The sequence below is a fragment of the Rhinolophus sinicus genome, chromosome 9, assembly GCF_057876585.1.
Source record: "Rhinolophus sinicus isolate RSI-liver-muscle chromosome 9, RSI-T2T, whole genome shotgun sequence".
NCBI lineage: Eukaryota > Metazoa > Chordata > Mammalia > Chiroptera > Rhinolophidae > Rhinolophus > Rhinolophus sinicus.
The window spans coordinates 11,300,498-11,317,205 of NC_142509.1; the positions used below are offsets into that span (position 1 = coordinate 11,300,498).

Here is a 16,708-nt window from a genome sequence, read left to right on the forward strand (position 1 = left end):
CATCTTTAAAGTTCAAGTAAAAAAGCTCTTCCCAGAGCGGCCAGATAGCTCGGTTGGTTGGAGCATGGGCTATGAATGACAGAGATGCCAGTTCGATTCCCGCATGGGCCAGTGGGCTGCGCCCTCCACAACTAGACTGAAGGACAACTAGTTGGAGCTGATGGGCCCTGGAGAGACATATTGTTCCGCAATATTCCCCAATAAAATTTTGGAGAAAAGTAAAAAAGTTCTTCCCTTTCATAATTCAACAGTATCAGGTTTAAAATGTCCTGACCATTACCTATATAAATCATTTTACTCTCTGGGCCACAGTTTTGTCATTAGTATAGTGAGTAAAAGAAGATCATTTCGAAGAATTCTTCAAACTCTAACATACTGATACCACAAAAGCACCTCTCATCCCAAGCCAATCGTGGGATCTGATGAAAATCGAGAAGACTCGGGGCTGTTCTTTGGGACTCAACCCAGCCCTGACGACTCACTACAAGGGCAGGGCAATCACCAGCGCTAACAACACTCACACTGGCTCTGGGTTCAAACCACCCAATGTCACAAAGCACCTGGTGCCACTTGTGTTAACTCTCCTCTGGGTTGGCGTTTCTCTTCTTATTCACCGGTATGCTTCTGTTTTGGACCCAGTCATAGTTATTAAACAGATGACTTCTTTTGTTCTCTGACTATACTTCTAGTAAAGCTCAGCAGAAACCACAAAATTGTTAAATAATGAATCACCAAGGGCTACGACTTCCAGTAACTCTCCAGCCAATGTTAACACTTGAGGTTTTGTGTTGTGGATTCTTTTTAAGAAAAGAAGAAAAGCACCCGAGAATGATATTGTATAGCAAGAAAATGAGGATACCTGGGCCAGTGGTTTTGGATCTCCCAGTGTACATTATGAAATGCTACTTGATAAAAGTATCTGAAAGTTTCTTCCATAGGCATAGATGTTTCTCATCTCAAATCATCACTTTACTCCTTTAATTTTGCCACTTCTTTCGAAAGGAACCATCTTTCTATATTAAGTAGGCTAATTTATAATCTGGAAACCTGAGCTTATTAATACAGGAAATGACTAGTTACCTACCTGTAAGTAAGGTTTTTAATCACCAGATTTTCAACTTTCTCTTGAATTAAATAATTTTTTGCCTAACATTGAAAAATATTTTGGAAGTGTGGTAATATTTAGTGTTGGCAAGGATACGGGAAAATAGACATATTGTTGGTGACTGTGTAAAAGAGTATAATCTTTTCAGTTATTTTTTTTATTTTTCAAATACAAATAGTTGACATTCAAGATTATTTTATATTAGTTTCTGATATACAGCGTAGTGGTTAGACAATTATATAATTTATGACATAATCGCCACAATTAGTCTGGTACCCACCTGGCACTATATATAGTTATTATCATATTATTGACTATATCCCCTATGCTGTACTTTACATCCCCATGACTATTTTGTAACTAATTTGTACTTCTTAATCCTTTCACCTTTTTCACCCACCTCCCTAACCCCTCTCCCATCTGGTAACCATCAATTTGTTCTCTGTATCTATGAGTCTATTTCTGTAACACAGTCTAATCTTTGAGAAAGACAAATTAAGCAGTATCTATCAAATTACTGACCAGGCAATTCCACAATTTAAGACTTATTTGCTATGTGCACAAAGATTTATGTATAAGTATATTCACTGCAGCCTTGTTTATAATAGTGAAAAGGGGGAAATAACTTACATGCCTATTAAGCGGGAAATGGTTAAATTGTGGTACATCTATAGTATGGAATACAATGTAACTGTTAAAAAGAACTACCTATGTAAACTGATAAACTGCATATAAACTAACATGAGAAAATATCTAAAATATATTGTTGAGAGAAAATGATGGTATAGAACAATTTGCATTATCATTTTTAAAAATCTGCATGTGTGTCTGCATTTATACATGCATTAAGTCCAGAAAGTTAGTCATTAAACTATTAATGGTGATTATCTCTGGAGAAAGAATGGGTATAAAACAGGGTGACAAGGAATCTACATGTATTAATCTAATTCTGTATTCAGTCTTGCCATAAATGTTTACTGAGCACCTACTATGGGCTGTACTCTGATCTAGAGGCTGGGAATATAGCAGTGAAAAAATATAAAGTCCCACCTTCATGGAGCTGACATTTCAGTCGGGGAGGTAAACAACAAACAAAGAAATAAATATATAATGCCAGGTAGTAGTAAATTCTATACAGATAAATATAGCAGACTGTGAAGATGGGGCAGGTATTTTAGATAGGGGAGTCAAGGGAAGGCCTCTATGGAAAAGGTGACATTTCGGCAGTTAAGTGACTCAGTGGAGCCTCGTGAAGATACAAGGAAGAGCTCTCCAGGCATAAAACCAACTCATGCAAAGCCCTGAAGTGGGAATGAGCTTGTGTTCGAAGAACAGAAAAAAGGCAGAGTGAGCAAGGGGAGAAATCACAGGAAATGAAAAATTGGAGAAATCTGCTACAGTCAGATCATATAGGGTCTTGTAGGCTAGAGAAAATAATTTGGATTTTATTCAGAACATGACCAAACCATTGACGAGATCTGCTCTGGGGAAGGATGTGATCTGATTTACGTCTTTAAGATCCCTATGGCTAATGTGTGCAAGACTGTGCGAGAAAGTGTGCAAGCAAAGAGGAAGTTAGAAGGCAAGGCGATATTCTAGACCAGAGGTGACGATGGCGTAGGCCAGAGTGGGAGCAGGTGCAGTAGGGAGAGGTGGTCAGATTCAGGTGTACTTTACATGTAGGATTGAAAGAACTTGTTGAAGGACTGAACGTCGGCTCTGAGAGACAGTTGCCATGTGATGCCTTGGTTTTCGGCCTTAGCAACTAGAGGAATGACACTGCCATTTACTAAGATGAGAAAGACTGGGCTAAGAGCAAGATTAGGTGGGAAATTTTTTTTATAAGCTGACGATATCAAGTGCTGATGAGGACACAGAGCAACTGGAACTCTCATACATTGCTGGTGGGAATGCAAAATGGTATATATAGCCTCTTTGGCAAGCAGTTTGGCAGTTTCTTATGAAGTTAAACTGTATGTTACCATATTACCCAGTAATTCCCTCTCCTGGGTATCAATCCAAGTGAAAAGAAAACACAACAACCTATATGTAAATGTTTATTGTGGAATTACTAGTAACTGCCAAAAACTGGAAACAATCCAAATATCCCTCAATTGGGGATGAATAAATAAACTGTGATACATACATGCAATGGAATACTATTCAGGAATAAACAGTGAACAAACTGTTGATACCTGCAACATCCTGGATGAATCTCAAATGCATTGTGCTAAGAGAAAGAAGCCAGACTCAAAGGGTTGTCTGATTCCATTTAGAGGACATTCTGGAAAAGGTAAAATCAGGGATGGAGAAGAGATCAGCAGTTGAGAGGTTAAGGATAGGGGACAAATTTGACTACAAAGGGGTAACACAAGGGAACTGGGAGAGAGAGGTGAGTGAAGTGATGAGATTGTTTTGTATCTGAATTGTGGTAGTGGTTATACAACTTTATGCATCTATCAAAACTCATAACTAAAATAGAGAATTTTCCACTAAAATAGAGAATTTTCATTGAAAATAAATTTCTTTAATAAAACAAAAAATAGTCAATACATATTTTAACTGCTCCTTTTTTTTATTACCAAAGTAACACAACTTATTATTTAAAAAAAATTAAAACAATTCACAAATATATAAAGTAGAAGTCTCCCCTCACAGCTTTCAAACCCAAATCTTAGAGACAAACTTCATTAATTGGTCCTTTGTATAAACAAATGTACACATGTTCCAAATATAGTAATATGTATGCTAATCGATTGGCATACATAGTTACAAAGTGTTTACTTTGTAAAATACAAATATCACTTTGTTTTTTCTAAATGGATAGTCAATAATCGCCAAACCATATATGGACTAGTCCAGTGACTTAAAATGCCAGCTTAAGACGTTGTAAGTTCCCAAAGAAATGAAGTTGGGAAATTTTTGTTCATCAGAATTCTGAGAGACTACTGGAGAATTTTAGTCATCAGAATTCTGAGAATCTCCAGAAAAGCAGCCAAGCTGAGAAAAGAATTACCTTTCTGAAGGGCTGCCTCTGGGGAAGTGGTCAAACAGGGAAGGCAACTGGGGTGCTGCTACATGAATGTGTGGGTGTGAGGAGAGGAGGGGGCTAGTGGAAACCACATGGGGTCAGAGAAAGGATGTATTTTTAGAAGCTCCCATGAGTCTGCAACACTGGAGAGTTAGTAATGGCTACTTAGAAAGGATTTCTGGAAATCATTCTAGGGGGTATGTTGTGTAAAATCCATGAATATATGCTCATTTAAGAAAAACTAAAGATCTTCATGTTCCAGCCTCCTTGGTCAGACTTCTGTTGTCTTTGAATATAATTCTGTACATACACTGGGCCATATGGGTCCCTAGAAATAGTTGGGTTCTATTATGTATACATGTGTCTGTTTCTGGATTCTGTTCTGTTCTATGAAACTAACATATGAGCCTTTATAGGACCACTCCACTTTCATTATTGCGGGTTTTTAGAGAGTTTTGTTATTAGGTAGAACAAGTTCCCCCCCACCTTTATTCTTTTTACAAAAATTTCCTGACTATTGTCATTAATTTATTTTTCAAGTTGAATTTTAGAATCAGTTCATTAGTCTCTTAAGCAAATCCCACTTAAAACGTGATTAGAATTACACTAACCTTATAGATTAATTCAGAGAAAGACGATTCTTTTTATAATCCTGTCCTCCTGGTAAACTGAAAGCAATTGATGTTATTTTTTAAATGCCTTTTGAATATTTATGCAATTTGGTCCCATAAAGCTTAAACCTAATGAAAACCTTCACACACACAAACACACACAAAAAAACGTATGATGAATGATAGTGATTTAAGGCAACACCTTTCACGGAAGTGTGTCGTTTCAGGACTCTTGATGCAACACCCTGATGCAAATTCAGTGACAAAACTGCACTCTCTCCCACAGCTGAAAGGACCTTCCGATGCTGAAGGCACACACACAAGGCCATTGTGATGCTGATCAATGTTTGGGGGTGTGAGGACGGCCACTGTAAATAAATATAACTGCAGTAGTTGTGAGTTTGGGGTATGTGGTATGTGTCTCTAGGGTTAGGCAGGAACAAGCATGGCTGGAATAGGAGTCAGGGTAGGTCACGTGTGGCGCGAAGCATTGAGTCTCTGGAGAGGCAAACCAATGGGGCACAGAAAAGTGAGACAAAATAAGACTTCAGCCAGCTGCTTGCTGTCTTTTCTTGTTTTAATATATGACCTGATTTCCAACAAAACACCACTGGCTCAGAGCTTTAATTTCACAAAGCACTTGCACACCCCCATCTCCCAGTCACACAAAAGTACTATGAGATAGTCCAGCCATATTTTTATAGTTTAGCAAAAAATCAAAGTTAGGTTTTAAAACTAGGGGAAAATTTCTAAATTAGAGCCTACATTACGGGGTATTTTGGTTACTGAGGAGGCAGGTAATATATAACACTATGTATTAAGTATGTCTTTCTCTTTTCCTGAGAATTCTCACTATGTGAAAATGTTGACTGAAGACAGCTGCCTCCTACTCCTGGATCATGTACATACACTTGTGAAATTCAAGCACATTATCTGCTACTGGGAGGGAGTAATGACTGTAATAAACCAAAGACTTTGTTTAAACAAACATATTTTTGGTTGACAAAAGGAGTGTAAACATGACCGCAATGAATGCGTCTTCTCATAGTTGTTTTTCTTCAACCAATCCCCCTAACCAGTGTTTTACTGTAGGTTGGATATCATATAACTGTGCATATCATATACCTAGAAATAGTTCCCTGCCAAATGTTCAGCCATTTTGAGGATCTGTTTTTGGATCAGAAAACTTGAGTACATTAGTAGTAGGCTGATGCCAACGGACATGCGAGGGAGTTTGGAGAGATGTGGGACTTGGTAGGTTAAACAGCATTTTCCATTGCACTGATTCTGAAACTATGTAAGCTCATGGATATGAACATACTTGGGCCAAACAAAGACACATCGCATTGTTAAGTTCTTCATGGCAGAAGGCAGTCCTCTCCAGCTACAGCTGTACTTCAACTTCAAAGCAGAATCCCCAAAGAATAGATTTTGCTCCTACACATCTCCTGTTCCTCAAATGGACTCTTCACACTCACCCTTCCGGTTTACACAGCAAGGGCCAAAGGTCTGAGGGGATAAGAATCTCCAAGCTGCCTGCTTAACTGATTTATGTTCCAGGAATGTATGACCTATGTATCTTCAGAAAGCTTCCGAGGGACACAAGCAACACACATGAAGACACGGGTACAGATGTATTCAGCTAACCTGAAAGAGAGACTCAGTGGGGATAACTGGGTAGCTCTGGCTGTTTATTGGGGAAAGTCATAAAACCACGTATGGGAATTATTCCCATAGGCTCACATTCCTGCAAATTGCCTGGTAATGTTGGGTAGTGGAAAGAATAGGACCTCTACCAGTGACTCATGGAATGACCAAAGGCAGGTTACCAAACCTTTTCTTGGTTTCAATTCTGTCTTCTAAAAGAAGGGCTAATAATAGTTCTCCCTTGTAGGTTACTGTGAGGATTGAATGCATTATCTTATATCAAGCACCCTTTGGGCATTTAATTGCTCCTAGTTCCCTTTCCTTTCCTCCTTTCACTTTTGTTGCCCTATACTGCATGAGTGTGCAAAATTAAAAAGTGGATGAATTGTCTTATCTGTGAACTACAAGTGTATCTTCTTATCATCTGTGCATCCATGTGCAAAGCAAGATTCAGCAACATGAGAATCTGCCAGTTTTTCTTTGCTAAATGGAGGTCTTCAAATGCCCGTACAGCCAATGAAACTGAGAGCAGCAAGAGGGCTACAAGAAATCAGCGGAAGGGCCAATCTGGCCAGACATCCCCCTAGAGCTATCAGGACTCCAGAAATAACTGCTGTGGCTTTGAAGACATGTATAAAAAATTCACTGAACAGCATAGCCCTACCCAAAGTTAGGCATCAGCAAAGAAGGATGAATTTGGTGGGACACAAGATGGACCCAAGTCAACTTTTAAAATTGAAGGGAAAACAGATATGGGGGACGGGGGAAGGCTTAATTAATTTTCCCTGCCTTATGCTGAAAGTGGACTAAGGAAAGGCTGAGCTGTGGGTAAGTGGTAACCAGACATGAAAGTGCAGTCATTGTTTGTCTATATATGAGTAGATAATCTGAAAGCATTGGAAAGAAGGGGGCAGAGGGAGGAAAGAAAACATAAAAAGGCTCTGAGTGGCCTTTTAACTTTGTGATACACTAAGTTTCTAGCTCAGCAAGAGTTAATGAAATAGACGTAGTCTTTACAGGTTGTGGCTTTGTATGACTAAAGAAAAGAGAAAAATGTTTCAGGAGGCCAACTCAAAGGCTTACAAAACATCTTAACCATTAACTACCTCATTAAAGGGGGAAGGGCATTTTGATGGGTTACGTATAAATGAATTAAAAACATAGGGAATAAATTTATTTCAAAATTCACATGAGACTGCCATAATATAGACTCTGGAATGAGCATCTAGTTAAATAAAAAAATTAAAAAGGTTGAAAAATAAAGGGATGGAGGGGTAAATAACATTTTGGGGATTTGGAAAAATGAAGAAAGTTTGGAAAATAAGTAGAGCATATCAGAGCACCCCGGGTAGGCTAACTGTATCATCAGGGCATCTTTTCAGTCTTGATTTTGCAAAGAGACAAGCTCAAGTCTCATCACGTTCAACCTGCAATGTCGTCAAACTGCAGACACCCACAAAAACATCAGGCTACACTGGGAGCTAAGGGAACTCAAACAAGCTAGTCTGGCAGATAGGTTAATGGACTTTCCCATCCTGCTGAAAATGCCATACCATCCCAGTGTGGTCATCATTCAGCCTCTAGCCATCACCATTCCACTTCTCCCTCAGCCAAGAACACACTGGAAATGGCATTGTCTTTCTCCTCCTGGCCATTCTGCTCTGTACATACACCCACACCTGCTTTCATCCATACCTCATAATCACTCACTGACAGAAAGCTTCCCAGAGCAGCTGTTGTTCAGTACAAAGACCGAATTAATCACTCCTACCTTCATGCACCCACACCATTTTGTGTCCTTACTCACCCTTACTTAACTCAAACCTTGTAGTAAGAGCTAATTTGTTTACTTATCTATTGCTCACTAGAGTGCAAACTCTTTTAAGACAAAATCAAAAAGTGCCTCTTCTGAGTGTTTACCTCTACACCTTACTTGAACTGATTCTACCTGGAATCAGAAGATTAGGGCTGAACCCAGGGTTCTCACACCTTTGGGCTGTAAGTTCTTGCTTAAACTACACTTCCAAGCTTCTGTTTTTCTCTTCCATAAAATGGCAATAATAATACTTCTCCACAAACTTGTTGAAGGATAACATTGGATAAAGGTTATGAAAAACAGTATTTTTAAACAATGAAGAACTATACCAAAAAAGGCACTACTTTTTTTTTTTAAATTTTTTTCAAACACTCAAAAAGCACTAATTTCCCATATTTTAGAGATGCCTCTATTCACTAAGAAGTCACAGCACTGCTTTCTTTTGCTGACCTTTGCCTCATATCTTGGGCTTCATAATTTCGAGTTAAGGTCCTGGTGTCACAGGGACAGAGTCTGCACAAAGCTGACCAGGCAGAATCCTCTGGTTCCCTGTCACCATCATCAGTGAACTCTATCAGACAGCTACTTGGCACGGTGCTAAATGCTAGAGACAAGGAGAGAAACAATTCTTCATCTTCTCTGTCCTCAAGAAGCTAATTGTCTAATTGGGGAAATGTGACATTAAAATAAAAGGTAAAGAAGAAGACAAAGGAGCATGTGGCAAATGTTAAGTGGCATATGAACCAGTGGAATTTAGGAGATTGCTGCACTCTAGAGAGCACAGTGAATAGCTGTGAAAAGAGGAGGATCTGGGTTATGAGAGGAAAGGAAAGAATGGACTCCAGAGGCACTATCTAGGAAGAACCAACAGGATCTGGAAAACCACTGGATCGGGGCAGGAGAGGAGGGGCAGACTCACAGGCTCTAGGAGTAACTGCTGGAATCAGAGCACCTCTGCCGGGTGAGAATATTTGGGGAGAAAAAAATAAGGCTCATAGAGGCGTATGTAGTTTGAGGTAACAATCAGATGCCCAGGGATAATACCCAGCAGGCAGGGAGAGTCACAAACTGGTACCCCCCTCACCCCGGAAGGGCTCTGAGATGGGGATGCAGATTTTCACAGAACTAGAGATGAAGAGTTGAAAGTAGAATTCATCTTCTAAGAAGAAAGACTTAAGGACGACTGAGCCCTGGGGTATACCTTCATCAGTGGGGCTGGAAAAGGAAATAGAACCTACTAGCAAGACAGACATTGTAGCAAAAGAGTAGCGTCAATGAAAATGGCCAAAGAAAATTTCAAGAATGATAAACTTTCAACAGGGTTACTCACTAGCAAATCGTCTGACAAAACTCTGGAAACTTCCCCCCTTCTCTGACATTTCCAGACCCGTCTTCTTGATGTAAGAATCTCCTGGGGAAAATGTACATAACGTCAGAGCACTGGGCACAGTTTCTAAAAAAATACCCACAGATTACCTTTCTGCAAATGGCCCTGTGGGTCAATAGGTAAGCTCCTGATTACTCAGAAGGAGAATCGTCTGCCAAACTCAGAATATTTTATGCCAAAATGTAATTTTCTAAATCCAATTTAATTTCTTTTTTCTCTCTAAACATTCTAATCCCAGCTTAGATATAGTCATTATAGCTTTCCTGTAGTTGCAAATAATTAGAAACAAAGTGGGATAAAGAGAACAAAAATTCAATTCAATAAATTATGGAATATCTAGTGTAGTAACTGGGCCAAAAACAGTACATATGCGAGCCTGGTCATTGCCCGGCTCATGGTCTGGCCAGGATGGCAGCCAGTTAAGAAAGAAGTAATGTGCTAGAAAGAGCATTCAGCAAGAGGATTTAACCAAGTATAGGTGGTCAGGATCCCCCTGAAAGAGTGTCGTTTAAACTGAGATTTGAAGGATGAGGTTAGCTGAGATTCCAATCAGAAACAAATAGAGAATAAAAAGGAACAGGTAAAAGTATACGAATTTGCCAAACACTAGATGTAAAATAAAAAACAATTAAGCAAAACAAAAATCACAGGAGTAGAGAAAATAGATGAAAAGGTATTTGGGCTTTACTAAAGAATACCTACACAGACACTTCTACCAAAAAGACAAGCAGCCAACAGATATATGAAAAATGCTCAACTTCACTAGCTATTAGGGAAATGCAAGTCAAAACCACAATGAGATACCACCTCATACCTGTTAGAAAGGCTATTATCAACAAGACAAGTAATAACAAGTGTTGGAGAGGTTGTGGAGAAAAAGGAACCCTCATATGCTGCTTGTGGGAATGTACATTGGTGCAACCACTATAGAAAACAGTATGGAGGTTCCTCAAAAAATTAAGAATAGAATTACTATATGACCCAGCAATCCCTCTTTTGAGTATCTACCCAAAAAATATGAAAACATTTATCCGTAAATATATACGTACCCCTGTGTTCATTGCAGCATTATTCATTGTGTCCTAAACATGGAAACAACCGAAGTGTCCTTCGGTAGATGAATGGATAAAGAAGACGTGGTACATATATGCAATGGAATATTACTCAGCCATAAGAAAACATGAAATATTGCCATTTGCGACAACATGGATGGATCATAAGATTATCATGCTAAGCGAAATAAATCAGGCAGGAAAAGTCAATGACTTCACTCATATGTGGGATATAAAACTATAAGCAACAAATGAACAAGACAAACAAACAAACAAACAAACAAAATCACAGACACAGACAACTGTTTAGTGGTTACCAGAGGGTAAAGGGGGAGAGAGATGGTAGAAGAGGGTAAAGGGGTTCAAATATATGGTGGTGGAAGGAGAACTGACTCTGGGTGGTGAACAATGCAATATATAGATGACGTATTACAGACTTGTACACTTGAAACCTATATAATTTTACTAACCAATGTTACCCCAATAAATTTAATTTAAAAAAAAAAATAAGAACTTCTGATGTTAAACTTGGTTCCACTGAGTGGGGAGAAGTGGGACAAGCTCTCTGCTGGAACAGGAAGGCCAGTCATTAAACAAGAGCACTCTCAAACCAGTGTGTGGTAAGCACCTCCCCCCCAAAATATAGTCAATGATCAGCATATTTCCCTTTGCTGTGATGACCGGCATAATCCAGGCATTTTCATCAGGATGTCTCACTATGATGCAGTCATATGATTTCCATAGTTAAGTCTATTCTTAGTAAGCCCTTATTTTCTGATAGAAGTCTCCTCTTAAAGGTTATATAGCTAACAAATCAGGGGACGAGAACTATGATGCCAGAAGGATTCAAACTTTGGAGGAATCTACCCCATCAAAGAGAGGGGGAAAGCGAAGTTCTATTTGGTGGAAGGATCTTGTTAGATAGAATGAAAAACTTCCTCTCCCTCTCTCTTTTGCCCAAGCCACTAAAATCAAATGGCAGCCAGTGTATCCCCAAACAGTATTGAGAACATTATATAGCAGACATCAATATTTACTCGTGTTTGAGTCTAATAAGGGATAACAGTAATAAGGGATAATAGTATGAATAACAGCAATAAGAGTCTGCAACACAATGAATGTGAATCACGTGGACCATGGTATCCAGCGGGCCAATCAGAGCCAAAGACAGTTGCTCCCTACAGCAAGAAGGCTTTCCCCTTCCCTGCACTGAGCCAAATCCTGTCTGTTAAGTTCCCCTCTGCCCTTAATGCCTTTAAGTTTGCTTAGCCTTCAATCCATAAGGAATTCTCTCTTTCTCTAAATTTTCCTCATCTGTAAATGGTGAAGTTTAGATGGTTTTTAATTGTCCCTCTTTGGTACCAAGATGCAATGATTTTATGCGCTATTATACTAAAGACAGTGTGTCTCTCCAACATTTCTCAACACGATTGTAAAGTTTTTGCACTCTACCTCTATTTCCCACAGTGTACTTCCCATACTTTGCACAGGATATCAATTGAACAAATATTCGCTGAATTAAACAAGTGCTAAGAACAAGAGTATTAATGAATGCACACAAATCTTGTCCAGCACTGTTAAATCTTCTCAGTTTACAAGAGTGATAAACTATTTACTCATCTGATATCCCCATAGATGATCCAGTTTGTAACTATTAATATTAGAGGCAAAAGAAGACCTTTGCATAAATTTCACCACACAAAATCAAAACTTTGAGGCCTTGTGAATTGTAGCAACTGACACACTGAATAACAGAACACAGAGATTCTTTTTCCTCACCCAGCCTTTGATGGATGAGGCAGAGGGTATTAAACAAAGTCACACAAAAAGTCAATGTCTGAACTAGGACCAGAGCTCAGACCTCCAGAGGTAAGGCCAAATGTTCTGTTCTATATTGTCACTATATTGCCTTTTTTAGGCAAGAGCCACCAAAATGCTGAGCACTGTTTGGCCTCGGAAACTTATTTTCCTCCTCCATGTGTTTTTTTGTTTTATTTTTTGTTTTGTTTTGTTTTTTTCTTTTATGGTTACCTCTTTTATACTCTGCAACCCAGTGTTAAAAAACACTATGATTTTAATAATCTGAGAAGACATGGTAAATATTACCTTGGAAGTTTCTGGGCTTTTGAAATTTTTTTTTCAGCTTTACTGAAATTATTTACAAATAAAATTGTATATATTTAAGATGTACAACATGATGATTTGATATATCTAGACATTGTAAAATGATTACCACGATCAAGCAAATTAACATAGTCATCACCTCATATAATTGCTTTTGTGTGATGAGAACCCTTAAGATCTACTCTCTTAGCAAATTTTAGGTATACAGTACATTACTATTAACTATAGTCACCATTAGGTCCCAGAACTTATTCATCTTATAACTGAAAATTTGTACCCTTTGACCAATATCTCCCCATTCCCCCCACCCCTTAGCTCCCCGTTAACTACTCTTCTACTCTGAGTTCAACTTTTTTAGGCTGCACATATGAGTGAGATCATGCAGTATTTATCTTTCTGTCTGACATGTTCATTTAGTATAAGGTCCACCAGGTTCATCCGTGTTGCTACAAATGGCAGGATTTCCTTGTTTTTTAAAGCAGAATAAGGTACATACATATCTCACATTTTCTTTATCCATTGATATTTCAATGGACACTTAGGTTGCTTCCATGCCTTAGCTAATGTGAATAATGTTGCAATGAACATGGGGGTGCAGGTATCTCTTCAAGATAGTGTTTTTATTTCCTTATGCATATATACCCAGAAATAGGACTGCTGGATTATATGGTAGTTATATTTTTAATTTGCTGAGGAAACTCCATACTGTTTTCCATAGTGGCTGTAATCATGTGGTTTATTTTTTAAGAAGCTTGGAGTGTATCAGAGGGGAACATCTGATATATTAGCAGCCAATCCGAAAGACTGCTTGGAAATTTCTCTTAAATTGGGCTAATAGGCGCTTAGGAAGAGAGAAAAGAGGAAAGAAAGTAAGGATAAACCTCTGATTATATTACAACTCGGCTTGCAACATTGGCACTGATTTGTTCATTAAAATAATTAATAATAGTAATAGTAATAGTAATACCACCAACCTGAGGTAAGGGCCTTAGGAAGCATCAGTCTCTCCAAAAGAAGAGAGGCTCAAAAAGCCACTAACTCAATCTCATGTCTCTTAAATGCTACCTATAATATCAAGGCAATGGACAGATGGGGGGGACAAAAGAAGGAGACTTTGGAGCACCACCATGGGCCAGACTTTGTGCATGCGCACTGTGAGTGAGGGCACATACCTGGGATCTGAACAGAAATCTGTTTGAACTTAGCCAAGCTCTTTTAATTACATCATCCTGCCTTCCAAAATGTTAAAACACATTTACCAGGCGCTTTCCTTGCTGATATTCCACTGTTCCAGACAGTTGAGGTACATCCATACCTCATTAGAACCTTCTGCTTCTTCCAGGGTGTGCTGATGAGTTATGCACTGCTATTAGCTCATATTGCACAAGAAGATTTAATATGTATCTCAGAGCCCCCATAATATTCATGACACAGCACCCAATTCCCAAAAGAAAAAGGCAGGTAAAGGATATATATTTGTTTCCTGTTAAATAACATTAACTTTTCCCAATAGGAAGCAATATGTTTCAGTGTAGAAAATTTAAATCTATAGAAGTATATACACCAAAAAAATTTATGTATATTCATTCCCACATACAGAAAAACCAGTGACATACACAGCTTTCTGAAAGATGAAGGAGGTGCTATTGGAGAGGCTTTGCTCTGTCTGGAAGAAAGATGGCACTACGGTTTTAGTCTAGGCCAGAAAAGAGGACAAACAGTTGTGTTTCCTGGGGAACGGCTTGGGTTTAAACAACATATGACATTCTGAAATCCACCTAACACAGAAATAATGACCCTATTACCAAGACCAAAGAACTGAGCCAAGCTACACACATGGGCAAAAAGAGTTGTAGCCAGATGCCCAGGTATTTTCTCATTTTCCATGAGCCATTTCCCCATTGGCCATGTGAGAAGCAGAGCATTTTTATAGAACTTGTAACCATTATTCCTAGAGACATATACCAATATTGCTTTGGGTTTCCCCTAATTAGTCAAATTTATTTCCCCAGTTGCTAAAAAGTTAACAAATGCTGTAGAAGTGTAAATGCAATAAACAAATAAGTACTCTTTCTCCTCAGGAGATTCTGAGCTCAGGATTATAGGCTCAAAAATTGTTATTCTATCAACAGAAAATAAATAAGGTCAATAAACTGTAGTGTAGAATGTTACCAAGATTACTACAAACCACAGATTTTTAAAATAAGTATGTATTTTTAAAATTTAGAATCCCTTCTGCCTATTTAATAAGATGGAAATCAGAACAAGATTTTAAAATTTAATCAAAAAATTGAAAAGAATGAAAATGTCAATGTACTAATCCACATATTCCACTTTGTATGTACTACCCTGTTTCCCCGAAAATAAGACCTAGTCAGACAATCAGCACTAATGCGTATTTTGGAGCAAAAATTAAGACCCGGCATATTATAGCATATCATTATATTATATTATATTATATTATATTATATTTTTTATATTATTAAGACCCGGTCTTATATTATAGTAAAGTAAGACCAGGTCTTACATTAATTTTTGCTCCAAAAGACACATTAGAGCTGATTGGCCGGCTAGGTCTTATTTTCAGGGAAACACAGTATTATCAACTGAAAAGGCCAATACAAATGTAAGTGTTATTATTATCTGACAGGGGATCTCTGCACCAGCACACTCCTTCCCAGAACATCTCCCTTCCTACCATCAACATTACAAAACCCAATTCCCACACCAAGTACATCTACCAGCAGAGACTCACGTGATTCTGCCACAGGCCCACATTCCTCCGACAACTGTAATGTGTATTCATCTCTGTTATACAGATTTGGCACAGAAAAGAGGATTTTTGACAAGAGCAACTTTTAGGCCCCAAAAGAGAAGAACTGGAACATGCACTTTGCCCTGTAGGCACGGGCTCCTTCAATCGGGCCAGGACTCTCTTCTCGTGGCCCAACCCTGCAGACTCTCATCCCACAGCCCACTTAGGTCCTTTCAGGCCAGATCCTGCCTTCCCTCTCATCCATCACATGTGTGAGAGGGTGAGATGAGGTTGTTCCCGGGGAAGCGCCTTCCCTGTCCTGGGGAACAGAGCTGAGAGTCAGGGCACAGCAGTGTCCCTCTCTGATCTGGCCACGTCTACATTATTACCTCACAATTCAGCAGAGAACGAGCAGAAGGCAGGAGTGTTCTAATGTCTTTTAAGTACAGATAAAGACACTGGATAAATATACTCCTAGGACACTCCAAAAGCCTCCAAAAATAGCCTCAAGCAGCAGCCAAATTATACCAAAATCTCAGTGGAAACCATCCATTCCCAGAGCAGAGAAAGAACCACAGTTGGTCTTTGATATTTTTAGGCATGTACTGAAGCTATTAGAATCAGGTTCAAGTTGTCACTTTTCTTAGTAATTAAATATAAGCTAGTGGTGACAACTTGTTAACCCACTCATTTACTGATAGGGCTTCTACCTAATTAGGTCAGAATTCAAGGGGAAAATAATCAGGCCTAACATATCAACTCCAAGTATAGACTCTACAATTTCTTATTATTCTTAACTCGCAGGGATCTATAGAATTCTTAGTTTCAAAATTCTTTGGGTATTATAACTAAAGATAATCAATCAGAAACACAGCCAACTCATTTCTTTCCCAAGTAATTTCTGAAAAAGTTTCTGTAGGAAGAGGCTGTCCTGCCAAACTTCTCCATCCCAGCACCACCATTTCTCCTACTTCTCAACACACTAACATTTGCTGTCTTTCTTAACCAACATTCCCACCTTCGCCCCTAACCACACCCTGCTCTCTCCACAACAACCACTGAGTGTCACCCATCTGTCAGGGCTGGGTAAACAATCTTGGAAGAAGACACCAGCATGATTCCCAAACACAGAGATGAAGTGACAGAACCCACAGAATCACAGTGTGAAGATTTAAAAAGC

The 16,708-nt window shown here is 38.8% G+C and overlaps 1 protein-coding gene across 1 annotated transcript in view; it reads right to left on the reverse strand.

Annotated features, from left to right (window-relative positions):
- Positions 1 to 16,708, reverse strand: part of BARX2 (BARX homeobox 2) — a 64,204-nt gene that overhangs the window by 13,463 nt on the left and 34,033 nt on the right. The window lies entirely within an intron of this gene.